This window comes from Elephantulus edwardii, unplaced genomic scaffold, assembly GCF_000299155.1.
Source record: "Elephantulus edwardii isolate Elephantulus edwardi_28Jun2011 unplaced genomic scaffold, EleEdw1.0 scaffold00011, whole genome shotgun sequence".
Classification (NCBI taxonomy): domain Eukaryota; kingdom Metazoa; phylum Chordata; class Mammalia; order Macroscelidea; family Macroscelididae; genus Elephantulus; species Elephantulus edwardii.
In genome coordinates, this window is record NW_006399761.1 from 15,957,865 (window position 1) to 15,971,481 (window position 13,617).

Genomic DNA, 13,617 nt, shown 5'->3' on the forward strand with positions numbered 1-13,617 from the left:
TGTTTCCAACTCTTTGCTATTGTGAACAAAGCTGCAATAAACATGGGTGTGTAGTTATTTATTTTAAGGATGAAAGTATTGCCTCAGAAAGAAATTAGAATTACTTTTTCTTTCCTTTTGGATTTTAGCACTCAAGTGAGTTTTATGCAAGGCTTACACTTTGACCTATATACTTGAAAGCCAATTTCAAGAGACTTGAGCCAAGAATGAAAGAGAAATCCTAAAGGATTAGGAATATCCTAAATTTGGTGGTAAATCTCTATTTTGAACACAATGGTTTTATATAATGACATTTAATGTGTTTTCTGAGACTAACTTGAGCCTGCTTCTGGCCATACATAGTCTTTTCATTTACTTTCTATGAAGGGAGCTCCAGAGACCTAGTGGTAAGAAAACGCACTGCAATCCTGAAAGCACACAGTTTGAATCCACTGGCTTGCTTGTTCCGTGGGAGAAGGACGGGCAAGCTTTTCCTGTGCAATTAACAGCCTCTGAAAAACTGCGGGAGGCTCAGCTATGGGTCACCTCCAATTCGATGATATTCAACAACAACAATAACAATATGTTATAAACAAACAAAGCAAACCACAAGGATATTGAGAAGACATCAGTTCATTGTAGTTTCATCTTTCTGGGAGGATATCCCCCAACTTCTTCCTCAGAGCTGCTGGGGGATTTGTACTATCAGCTTGGCATTTAAAAGCCCTGCGTGTAACACCCTATAACACCACGTCCCCTTATGCCACATGCCAATTTTTAAAGGAGAAACACTAGATGAATAAGCACCCATGTTGTTGTTGTAATGTGCCATCAAGTCACGTGCAACTCACACCGACCCTATGTACAACAGCTCTGAAGCCTGCCCTGTCCTGAGCCAGTCTCACTGACTCCAATACGCCTATCTCTATTGCCCTAGTTACTATATCATTCCTCTCCTGTGCTGCCTCTCCACCTTCCTGAGCATGATGTCCTTCTCCAAGTACTGGTCCCGCTTGGTCAAATATCCAAAGTAGTGAGACAGAGCTTCAAAATCCTAGCTTCCAAGGAGAAACTTGGTGTCAGCCTCTCCAAGACAGACCTATTTGTTTTCTTGGCAGTCCATGGTATGTTCAAGACTCTTCCGCACCACAACTCAAAGGCATTGATTCTTCTTCTGTCATCCAGCTCTCTAAAGCATAGCAAGTGATTGACAAGATCATGGCCTGGGTCATGCACACCTTCGTCTCTAGACTGACATCCTTGCCTCTCGGTACTCTGGAGAGGTCCCTGACGGCAGACTTACCTAACGCAATTTGTCTTTTGACTTTCTGACTGCTGATGTCAAGACTGTTGAATGTGGAGCCAAAAAGCTGTAACTGTTAGCAACTTCAATCTCTTCCCCATTCATCACGATGCTTCTAATTTGCTGAGTGGTGAGAATCTTCTTGATGTTGAGCTTCAATCCATGTTGAAGACAAGTACTCAGAGAAAAGAAAAGGTAAAATAATAGCGACAGGAAAATAGAAGCAATGACCCAATTGTGGACCAGGAGACTCTTGCTACTACTACTGGGATTTCTGTTGCCCGTTTTCCACTGTCACACACCTCTACTCCCCATGGTCCCATAAAACACTATAATTTGCAACAATAGTACACTGAGGCTGATCTTTAAAAACTGTCTTCACGACAGATAATTGGCACTTTAGCAACTCACTGAACACATGATTGAGGCAGAAGCGATCTGAAAAAAACAAAAAGGGAAGAATTAGCTTGGAGGGACTCTACTGCTTAAACTATGGCAACTGGGGCAGTAAAAAAAAAAAAAAAAAAGAAGAACATAGTAATTACTGTTAACAATAGGAAAGTCATGGTACCTGGCAAAGTCATACATCCACGTTAACCCAAAAAGAACCCCCAAAAGTTCTAAAATAAAGCAGTGTTTACCAGTGAGAACCAGTGTGTCGGTACCTACTACATAAAATATAATTCATTAAACAAGTCTTCAATATTTAGGATTGAGGAAGGGAGAGTTGAGGAGGTGGGCCTTGGATGAAAGTCATAGTCGGATCCACCCAGATAAGAGTAGGAGTGTGGATTATAGAGACAAATGCAGAGAGAAAGATAGGCTATTTTCAGGGATACCATGATAAATAAGGAATCTTGGTGGTGCGATGATTAAAACATTCTTCCACAAACCAATCAATGGTTTCAGCCCAATAGCCGCTGCGTAGAAGGAAGACATGGCCGGCTGCTTCCATGAAATCTTAGTGCCTTAGAAATCCTACGTTGTTGTGTGTAACATCAAACCAGAAGAGACCCACAACTGACCCTTCAGTGACTTTTCAGAGACAGTTAATGGGGAGACTTCCTATCCTTCTTCTGTGGAGCTTCTGGTGGATTTGAACCACCTTCCTTGCAATTGGCAATACAACTCCTTACCACTAAGCCACCAGAGTGACCCATGGGGTAGTCCCATTCATGGAAGTAATGGCAGACCTGCCCTTCAGAGTTTTCCAAACTTTAAATCGTTATAAAAGCAAAAGGAGCTCCACGGAGGAACTGGGTTCAAAGCAATGACCCTGTTGTTAGCTGCCTTGCCTTTTTAACCACTATGCCATCAGGACTTCTTTTCTAATTCACTGCTCTGCTGTCTATTCTGAGTCAAAGCAGCCTAACACCAGGCTCCTGGGTCTGTCAATCTTAATGGGAGCAAGCTGTCATCGTTCTCCTTCTGAGAAGCTGGTGCATTTGAAGATCTAACTTCTTGGTGACAGTCTGGCATTTTACACATTAGGTGCCTCTGAAAAGTCTACAAACTCTCTTATAAATATACAGGAAAGATGTTAATCATAGAAAAAAGTTCAGGTCTTCTGTGCAAAACTTGTCCTGAGTCATATTTGACTCAACAACATTTAACCACCGCTAAATGAGAATAGCTATATTATATTTCAGTGGTAGTTTTAGCTATCAACATAACTAGTACTGTTATATCTGGAGGAACGCTCTTCCACTTTGCACATCACTCTTTGTCCATGTGCTGTATGAGGTAACCTGGGTTTGCTGTGATGCTGAACCTTGTGCCATTGGGGTTTCAAACACCACAATGCTTTCCCATTGTGGATAATGTTTGGTGGAGCTCCCAGTTGTAAAATGGGTTGGGAAGCAGGTGTGGCATCCATTTCCCAAACCACATGCCTTTGGAAACTCTATGAACTTGGAGGAACAAAGATAGCTATATAAAGGCATTAGATCTTTTGTTCATAGAGTCACTATGAGTTGACCTTGAGTCAATGGCAATCAACAACAACAACTAAACGCCCCCATATGTATTTATCCATCAAGACCTATCTATGTGGGGTCTTTGCACTAAGCCAACACTCACCCAAATCATTCAGCCATACATTCTCCCCTCAACTGGTTTTTCTTCTTCCTCACAGTGTGGCCCAAGAAAGAGCAATACCAGAAAGCATGCACTTGGTGGATTGAAATGAGCCAAGTTTCAAGAGTTCTAACTTCATGATTCTCACAGAATGTGACCATCTGGCCTGTCATTCTTGCTGTTTTGTATCATCAAGTCAGAACTGACCCAGAGCTGACCCTCTGATGGGTTTTCAGGGGCAATCCATCACACTGGAGGAAATTCTCCATCTTTGTTCTCCGGAGCTACTGGTGGATTCAAACCGTCTACCTTTGTGTTGGTAGCACAGTTCCTCACCATTAAGCCAGCAGAGTAAAGAAGCAGGAAATGGGCTAGTTAATTCTTTTGCTTCAAGAAGTCTTCCCAGAAAGTGCAAGTTTTTCCGAACTTGAACTAAGAGATTTAGTATTGCTAATCCCCAGTTTCAGATTTAATCATTCATAAAAACCATCTCAGTTAAAAAGAAAGCAAACAAAAAAACAAAACAAAACAAACCAACCCCCAAATAGGTAAATGGATACTTTTCCAGAGTATTTGTATTGAATAAAGGAAATGGATCTACAAGGACTCTGGACTCCCCAAAGACCATCCCCTGCTTTTTACACTGTTTGACCTACAATAAATGAAATTAGCCTAAAACGGTACAGAGAAAAATAACAAAAAAAGAAAAACAACAAACCAAAACCATCCAGAGTGACATTCAGGCAGTCTTTAAGGAAGAGAAATGGAATCGTTTGAAGTGCTGCACCGCTGGACTTGGATTCCTAAAAGATTGATCTTGGCATCCAGAGAACGATTCTTATCCCCAGAATATGCACCTCTTTGTGTTTCTCTAAAACTATTTTCTTTGAGAGGACATAAAACAGCAGAAGCAAAGAAATGAAGGACACATGAAGGTCAAACATGTGAGACTATTAAGTGGAGTAATCCCCTCAAAGAAGTCCACGTCCTAATTGCTGTTGTCACGTTGTGGCTAGGTGCCACTGAGTCAGTATAAACAACAGCTCTGAACCCTGTTCTATCTTGTGCCATCCCCATCATTTGACACATTTGAGCCCATTTCTGCGGTCACTGTCAATCTACCTTGCTGAGAGTTTCCGTCTCTTCACTGATCCTCCGTCTCTTCAAGTGGACTGTCCCTTTCCAAGGAATGGCCTCTCCCAGCAACATGTGCAAAGTATGAGAGATGAAGGTTTGTCATTTTTGTCTCCAAGAAGCACTCTGGCTGCACTTTCCCCAGGACATATCTGTTTATTCTTTTGTGTCCATGGGATATACAGTCCTCCTCTCCAAGACAACAACTCAGAGGCGTCAATTTTTCTTCTGCCATTCTTCCTAGAGCAGGTGACTATGCCACCTTTCATGGTAACAGAATTTTTGTTTTTTTAACTGTGGTTTAATCAAGAATTTTAAGATAGATTATTCTGGATATTAAGAATTATCCACGTAATTTTTAATTCTTCTCTATGCATCTTAAAGTTGAATAATGCATGAGGAGGACCAGAGAAGAATCAATGCCACTGAACTATAGTGTTGGAATGGAACGTTGAATATCCCATGGACTTCCCAAGAGCAAACAAGTCTGTCAGGGAGAACATGCAACCAGAGTGCTCCTTGGAGGCAAGGAGGGTGAAACGTCATCTCACATATAAGGGCACATTGTCAAGACAGCCCAGCCCTTGGAAAAAGACATCGTGCTAGGAAAGACCCCCCCCCCCACGAGAGGGATTGACGTGGTGACCACATGAATGAACTTGAGCAGGACGAAGGTTGTGGAGATGACCCAGGATAGGGCCAGGTTCAGATTTGTTGTGAACAAGCTTGCTTTGAGCCAGAGTCAACTTGACATCCTCTAACAGCAACAACTCTGCAGTTACAAGGGTCCTTACAGGAGAAAGTCAAAAGAAGGAAAGACAATGAAAGGAGCCGTCGAAAGAAGAGAGCAAAAGATGATTAGGGGGGCAGAGAGAGAGAGAGAGAGAGAGAGAGAGAGAGAGAGAGACAGGAGAGAGGATGGGAAAGAAAAGCGAGAGAAATTTGAAGACTCTATACTGCTGACTTTGAACATGAAGAACGGGGCCACAAGCCCATAAATACAGGTAGATCTTAGAAGCTGGAAAAATAGACAAGGAAATAAATTCTCACCTAAAGTTTCCTCCAGAACTGTAAGATAATACATTTCTGTTAAGGCACTTCTTCTTGTTGTTGTTTTTGTTGTTAGGAACCATCTAGTCGAGCTACCCTATGAATAACAGATCTGAACCCTGTCCTATCCCGTGCCATCCTCAACAGCCCTGACACACTTGAGCCAATTGCTGCACCCACAGGGTCAATCCATCTGGTTGAGGGTCTTCTTAAGGTACTAGGTTTGTATTCATGTCACCACAATCCTGAGACACTGCTCATGAGGCAAAGACAAGAGTCAAGCATAAACACAAGATACGTTTTCTATTGTAAACTATCCAATTAAAACACTGTTCTAGTTTGGGCTTCCAAGTAGGAACTTGACCGATAAGAATCAGGGGACTGACTCTATGCGTGAGCTAGAGAAGATACGAAACACATATTTATGACATGCAAACCAGTGAGGGAAAATACAGAAAAGTATTAAAAGTGCAAATGCATTCCAACTGCTCACATAGTGTTTAAAGAAAGTATCCATATTTTCTTTCTTTCCAGAAATTCATGATTTGTGAAAAAAAGATATGATAAACATAGTATAACAACAACAACAACAACAATCTAGAGCCCTTAAGAACGGATGACCTTGTTCAACCTCTCTCATGAATAATCACGTGATTGTTGGAGAGAAAAAGTGTCAACACACTTTGGACATTTCCATTTTCCATTCCATTCTCTCAGGCTGTGCAGAAATCAGACATATTTCACTTACAGACTACACAAGTTGAAGGTGGCGTGAAGGTTACAGGAAGCGTATTTTGCAGGAGAGGTGTCTTTTTGCATTTGGAATTAGACAGAGCTTAGCAACGCCAGCTTCCAAAACATTTCTACTAAGTGGAGTGCCGTATTTGCTGTTTTGCTTGATGTAGCGCAACAGCACCAAACAGGGGCTCCCGATAGGGTGGGGAAGGGAGGATCTGAAAACACAGTTCTTTTCTTCTTGTGACTGTGAAAAATGGTTGTTTTCAATTGAGAACAACATGCCTTCAGAGCAACTTCAGGATCAGGGAAAGGATATGTTTTGCAAATATGTTGAACTATGAAATGCACCTATAATTAGCAGGATCATTATTACAATCACTAAAGAGCAGCTTTGGTAATTGAAAGATAAGGAGCTCAGGCGTCATTTGCTGATGCTGCCGCAGTCCATCCTCTGAGGCTGTCAAGAGAACACATACTTTCTCTCATTCTCTCGGGACTACTCAGATGTGGGGCCAAGAGCATTGACCTTCAGTCCAGTTCAAGGTCAGGCTGTTGCTTCTACCATGTCACTTCTTCTCTAGGGGAGAGGATTCCATTTATTTTCTCCTCCACAGGATACTCTTTTCGTGCTGACTGACAGAAATCTCTACTTCACACTGGAGAGGACGAGGTTTATTAAAAATCATATGCTGGAAAAACACCAGCATAAATGATTAAATGATTTTTTTTTTATTTCAAACTATGAGACTCTTGAGACTTTTGAAGAGGCACAAGCTTGATGAAGAGTGTTTTTCAGGATCCCAGTCCAGTGCTCAGCTGCCTGGTGTAAGGCCCAGGCGAGGCCAGCTGGGGCCCAGCACCTTCCAGATGATGGCGTCTTCCACTCTGGGCTTCCTAAGAGATACCGACCTGCTCAGGAACAAGCCCTCCCCACGTCCCGAAATTCTCTCATTCTTCTCAGTTCTTAGGCTTCCACTTTCTTGTTGTTATTGTTATATGCGCCAACGAGTTGCTTGTGACTCATAGCGACCCTATGTACAAAACCCCTAAACCCTGCTCTATTCTGTGCCAACCACACTATCTCTGACACACCTACCCCCATTACCCCAATCACTGAATCAATCTATCTCATCAAGGGTCTTCCTTTCTTGCACTGTCCCTGCACCCTCCCAAGCATCATGGCCTCCTCCAAAGACTGGTCCCTCCTTGCAACACACCCAAAGTATGCCAGACAAAGACTCCAGTACCACAGCTCAAGGGCATCAATTCTCTTTCTATCATCCCTACACACTATTCAGCTCTCTTGACACATAGCATGCAATTGTGAAGACTATGGCTTAAATGGGGCGCACCTTAGTCTCCAGCCTGACTTCATTGCTCTTCAGTACTCTGGAGAGGTCCCTGACAGCTGACTTTGCCTAATACAATTTGTCTCTTGATTTCCTGGCTGCTGTTACCAAAAGTGTTGACTGTGGAGCCAACCAACCTAAAACTATTAACAATCTCAATCTCTTCACCATCCACACTGATGCTGCCAATTGGCCCAGTGGTGAGAATCTTTGTTTTCTTGATGGTGAGCTTCAATTCATATTGAAGGCTGCAGTCCTTGACCTTCTGCAGCAAGCACTTTCTTAGGCAAGTGTTTAACAATAAAAAGAATCTCTGAAAAAAGAGAGGTAAATACCAAAGAGGTAGAGACAAGAGATTTGGTGAGAATACCTCGAAGTGCTGAGGGATTCTGGAAGTTTACTCTTGGGTTCTTTATCTGAGGAGAAGGGTAAACACTTGACTGTTAAACTGGCAGGTAGGTGGTCCAGGCCCATCCAGTGGCTCCGTGGGGAAAAATCAGTGATATGCTCAGTCCTTGCAAATATAGCCAGAAACGCACAACCAGGAGAGGATAAAATCAACAAATGGAACCTTCCAATAATTAAGTCCCTATGCACATCAAAACCTTTCCTTCTTAGGGTAAAAAAACCTACAGACTTGGAACAACCTTTGGCAATAACATCTCAGATAACATCTCATAACAAAACTCAACAGAATACAATATGGGCAAAAGACATGAAAAGACTTTTCAAGGAGGAAGACATCCGGATGGCCAACAGACATATGAAGAAATAATCAAAATCACTGGTAAAAGCCATGGCCTACATCAGGAGCAGCTAAATCTTTAGTCTGACACTATTGCTTTTCAGTACTCTAGAGAGGTCCCTGATTTTAGATTTTCCCAGTGAAATTCATCTTTTGATTCCCTGACTGCTGATGCCAAGAGTGTTGATTGTGGAGTCAAGCAAGCTGTCACTGTTAACAACCTCAATCTCTTCTCCATCTATCATGGTGCTGCCAATTAGCCCAAGTGGCGAGAATCTTTGTCTTCTTGATATTGAGCTTCAATCCATATTGAAGATCACATCCTAGTTTTATTAAAAATTATATGCAAAATAGCCAATGAATTAAGCAGATTAATGACACACAGATTACAATGAACGGTGGCAGCATCTGAACGCCAGTCAGGCTATGAATCCCTCCTAAGAAATGGTCAGAGAATGGCATTTGTCTCCCTACGCAGGATATTTACATCGTTCTGGGGTCAAAGCTAGGAGACAACAGCACATTGTTGTCACTGTGATTGTTAGGTGCCCTTGAATTGAGTAAAACTCATAGCCAGACAATGACCATGGACCTGAACCCTGCCCTGTGCCCTCCTCATCTCAGACACACTTCCTTAGGACATTTCAAACACCTCCCTGGATGCAACCTTCACATCTTCCCCTGCTGTTCCTGGGAGGAGTTTGGAATTTTTATTTTATTTTATTTTTTTAATCACTTGTGGAGCTGAGACTAAAATATCAAGACCTTGCAACTTCTGGATTTAAATTATCTTGCTGTCTTCCCGGGATGCATCAGCCATGGTAGGTATTCTCTCTCTGGGGTTTGATTTCACATTCCGGTAAGTCACGCAACATAGCTTGCCTCACTGTTGTCTGGAGACTAAAATAGAAAAGCTCTGTTATTATGCTTCACATTCCAGGGGAGTAGTTTTTGCTGAACTCCACCAGCGTCTCCAATCTCATGGTACCGAATCATCCTTTCAAGCTCTGCCTCTCTTGCGCAATGTTTTTTCTTTCTTTCTTTTTTTTTTACAGGTTTCTTATTTATTCTCAGAATATTCTAGAACATGTCAAAGACACTATTAACTTGAAATCTTGAACTGGAATATTCTTCAAAATAAAACTTTTGTTGTTTTCTTTTTTTTTTGTTTGGGTCCCCCCCAACCCCCCCCTCAAATTGACTATGGCTGAGAAGGCTCTTTTAAGCTCCTAACTACATCTCCTCGATCAAAGACACCCTGGAAAGGGTAGGATGTCTCCCTTATTAAGGGAAAGGATATTTTTAAAGTCTCCTCCTTCATCATCTTCTAATTTTTTTTTTAACTTTTTTTTTTTCTGGCTGGGGCATGCAAGTGAAATTGCAAATCGTTGGACTCTACCTTGTCAGGTAAACAGATCAACCAACATGCCTCTCTGGGAACCTGGATTCTCTGACAAACAAATCTGCTTCATATTGTGCTGGTGATCAGGGACCCCCAACATAGTTCCCCCATTTCTAACCAACTCCACTTTCAAACCCTCAGCTGTGGAGCTGGGATTGGGGGGCTGGCCATCTCAAGGTAAGGCTGCCCTCTTGTGGTCGCTGCCTTCTCCACAGCACGCAATCACTGTGCTTTAATTTTCACTCCTTTTTCCATGCGAAGATCCAGTGAAATCAGAAAAGACCACTAGTTAAAGGTATTGCAGTCAAAGCGGCTGACCTGGTCATGAATGATTCTGAGCTGTAGCGTGTCTGTGCATTCCTCTAATTACATCGAGTCGCTGACTTGAAGCTGACCTATCTCTCTCCCTGGATTTCTTGCTTGTTGGAGCCAACAGGAAACTGAGCTAATATCTAATATTTAAACTCTGGTTTTGATTGGTTTTGGTCAAACATTCTTCTAAGTGGTATAGCACTGGTCTGTCCATTTTCCGTGCAGAGGTAACTCGTGATTGCTGTGATGCTGAACACTGTGACAGTGATGCGTCAAATGTCATAATGGTCACCCATGGAGGACAGTGCTTGGTGGAGCTCCCCGATTAAAACAAGCTTGGAAGCACGAGTGGCATCCACTTCTGAAATAGCTTGCCTCCAGAAACCCTATGAACTTGGAAAAACGATGATAGTTATACAAGTGTTCAGGTCTTTCATTCATAGGGTCGTTTTGAGTCATCTAGGACTTGACGGCACTTAACAACAAACAACAATAATAACAGTATTTAAAGGGAGGGAGTTCTGGTGGCAAGAAGCTGCACTGCAATCCCAAAGGCACATGGTTTGAGTCCACCATCTGGCATTAGGGAGAAAGATGGGCAATCTCCTCCAGTGTGATTAACTGCCTCTAAAAACCTGCTCGAGGGTCAGCTATGGGTCAGTTCCCTCTCCCCGGTACACACCAACAGCAAACAGCAATGTTCAAAGACAGTTATAATTCCCTTTTCGCATTTATTTTTCCAGGTGAGGTAAGACCCATGCTTTTATCTCCTGACTACTTTCCTGAGGATTTCCCCATGTCCCTTCTGAAACATGGTGTTGATGCTGTGTGCTGTCCGGTTACAACCAACTCATAGCTGATCCTCCAGCAGGTTTAAAAAAGGTGTACATTTCATGGGAGGAGATTGTTCATTCTTATCCCACAGAGCGGCTGGTGGATTTGAACCACTTGCCTTTGGGTTGGCGCTCTAAAACAGGGTATTTTGTTGTTATTGTTGTTGTTAGATGCTATCAGTTCAGTATGACTCATAGTGACCTGAACTCTGCCCTATTCTATGTCATCTTCACCATCTCTGAAACCCTCATGCCTGTTGCTGAAGTCACCATGGCAATCCACCTCCTTGAATAGCCTCACCTCGCTACATGTCCAAAGGATGAAAGTAGTAGCAGCAGAAGCAGCAGCTGCATTTTTGGCTCCAAAGACCACTCTCACTGCATCCTCTGTTAGCATAGTCAATACTAAATTGGGCTGCTAACTGAGAGGCTTTTGTCTCTAATATTTCAAATCCATCAGCTCAGCAGGAGAAACGGGCAGGTTCCTTCTCTGGTGCAGAAGACTGATTGATCAAAATGGTATTTCTAAGCCATCGACTTTGTTTTCCCCCCAACTGAACTTGTTGTTGTTATGTGCCATTGAGTTGACTATGCCTTATAATGACCCCGTGGACAATAGCTCTGAACCTTGATTTCTCCTGAGCTGATCTGTTCATTTCTGACACACCTAACCTCATTGCCAGAGTCACTGTGTCAAGTCATCTCGTCCAGGGCCTTCCTCTTCTGCATTGACCCTCTGCCCTTCCAAGCATGACGTCCTTCTCCAGTGACTGATCCCTTGTGGCGACATGCCCAAAGTATATAAGACAGAACTTCAAAATCCTTGCTTCTGAGGAGCAAATTAGTTTCTCCTTCTCCAGGACAGACTTAGCTGTTCTCTTGAAGTGAATAAAAGAATATGATGACAATTGTTGTTGTTGTTGTTGTTATGTGCCATCAAATCAACTATGACTCTTTGTGACCCTATGTTCAATAGCTCTGAAAACTGCTTTATTCTGAGCCTACCATTATTACCCCAGCTATTGTGTCAATCCACTTCATCTGGGGTCTTCCTCTCCTGCACTGTCCCTCAACTCTTCCAAGCATAATATCTTTCTCCAAAGACTGTTCCCTCCTGGCTACATGCCTAAAGTATATAAGATGGAGTCTCAAAATCCTTACCTCCAGGGAGAAGCTTGGTTTCACTCTTTCTAGAATAGACCTACCAGTTCTCGTGGCAGTATATTCAATACTCTTCTCCAGCACCACAGCTCAAAAGCACCAATTCTTCTTCTATCATCTTTGGCCATTGTCCAGCTGTCTGATGCATAGCAAGTAATTGTGAAGACCATGGCCTGCATCAAGCACACCTGAGTCTCTAGATTGACATCCTTGTTCTTCAGCACTCTGGAGAGGTCCCTGACAGCAGATTTCCCTAAGGTAATTTACCTTCTGATTTCCTGACTGGTGATGTCGAGAGTGTTGATTGTAGAACCAAGCAAGCTGAAATGTTAATAATCTCAGTCTCTTCTCCATCTATCACAATAACACTGACTGGCCCACTGATGAGAATATGTTAGGGGGGAAAACAGCAAATAAAGTATGTAGACTTGTAACATAAGCATTGTTCAATTTTGTCATTTCTCCCAGTGTAAACTGAGCAGGTTTAGAAGCAGAAAATGAAAGTCTTTATAAAATCAAGAAAGAAGTGGAGAGTGCAAATCTTCCATTTGTTGCAGAGATTCCTGTGTGAGAGAGCTAAGGGCAAATACAGCAGAAGGAGGAGAAAGAGGAAGAGGAGGAGGAGGAAGAGGAGGAAGGGGGGAGGGAGGAGGGGGAAGGGAGGAGGAGAGAGGAGGAAAGGAGGGAAAGAGGAGGAAGAGGAGGAGGAGGGGAGGAAGAGGAAGAGGAGAAGGAAGAGGAAGAAGAGGAAGAAGGAGAAGGAGGAGGAGGAGGAGGAAGAGAAAATAATCAGATATCAAAGTGGGAAAGAACGGAACTAAAACTGCTGCCCCTTGAAGCCAGAGCTGAGGACCATTGTCCAGGATTACTGAATGGCTGGGCAGAGATGCCAAAATTTGCAGAATGAAAGAACTTCCTAACACTGATCTGAAGACATGACGCTGCATGTCAGAAGAACAGCGAGCACTGCTGAGAAACTGGCCTGACTGAAGAACAGTATCTCGACTGTTTCCTGCCTGAATTTTGACCTGTTAACTTCCCTAATATTCCTTGTCATTTTAAGTGTAGTCCATGAGTTCTTTGTGGCCATTGTAACAGATTAGTGGACCTGGTAATGGAGCAAAAGGGTCCTAGTAATGACTAAAACACAACATCATGATAAATAGTGGAACACTGGAGTTGTCAAAGATTTCATTTTACAAGGATCAGCAACCATCAAGATGCTAAGCCAAAAGTAAAACAAAGGTACAATCGCTTTGAGATAATTTGTGGCAAAAGACTTTTTGACCATTTCAGTAACTTCACACAAATGTGAAAGGTTGTTGTTTTTGTTGTTATGTGCTGTCAAGTTGCTAGCGACTCATAGCAACCCTATGTACAACAGCCCTAAACTCTGCCCTGTGCTGTACCAATTGCACTGTCTCTGACACTCCCATCCCAATTATCCCAGTCATTGAATCAATCTACCTCATAGAGGGCCTTCCCCTCCTGCGCTGTCCCTCCACCCTCCCAAGCATGATGTCCCTCTCCAAGGA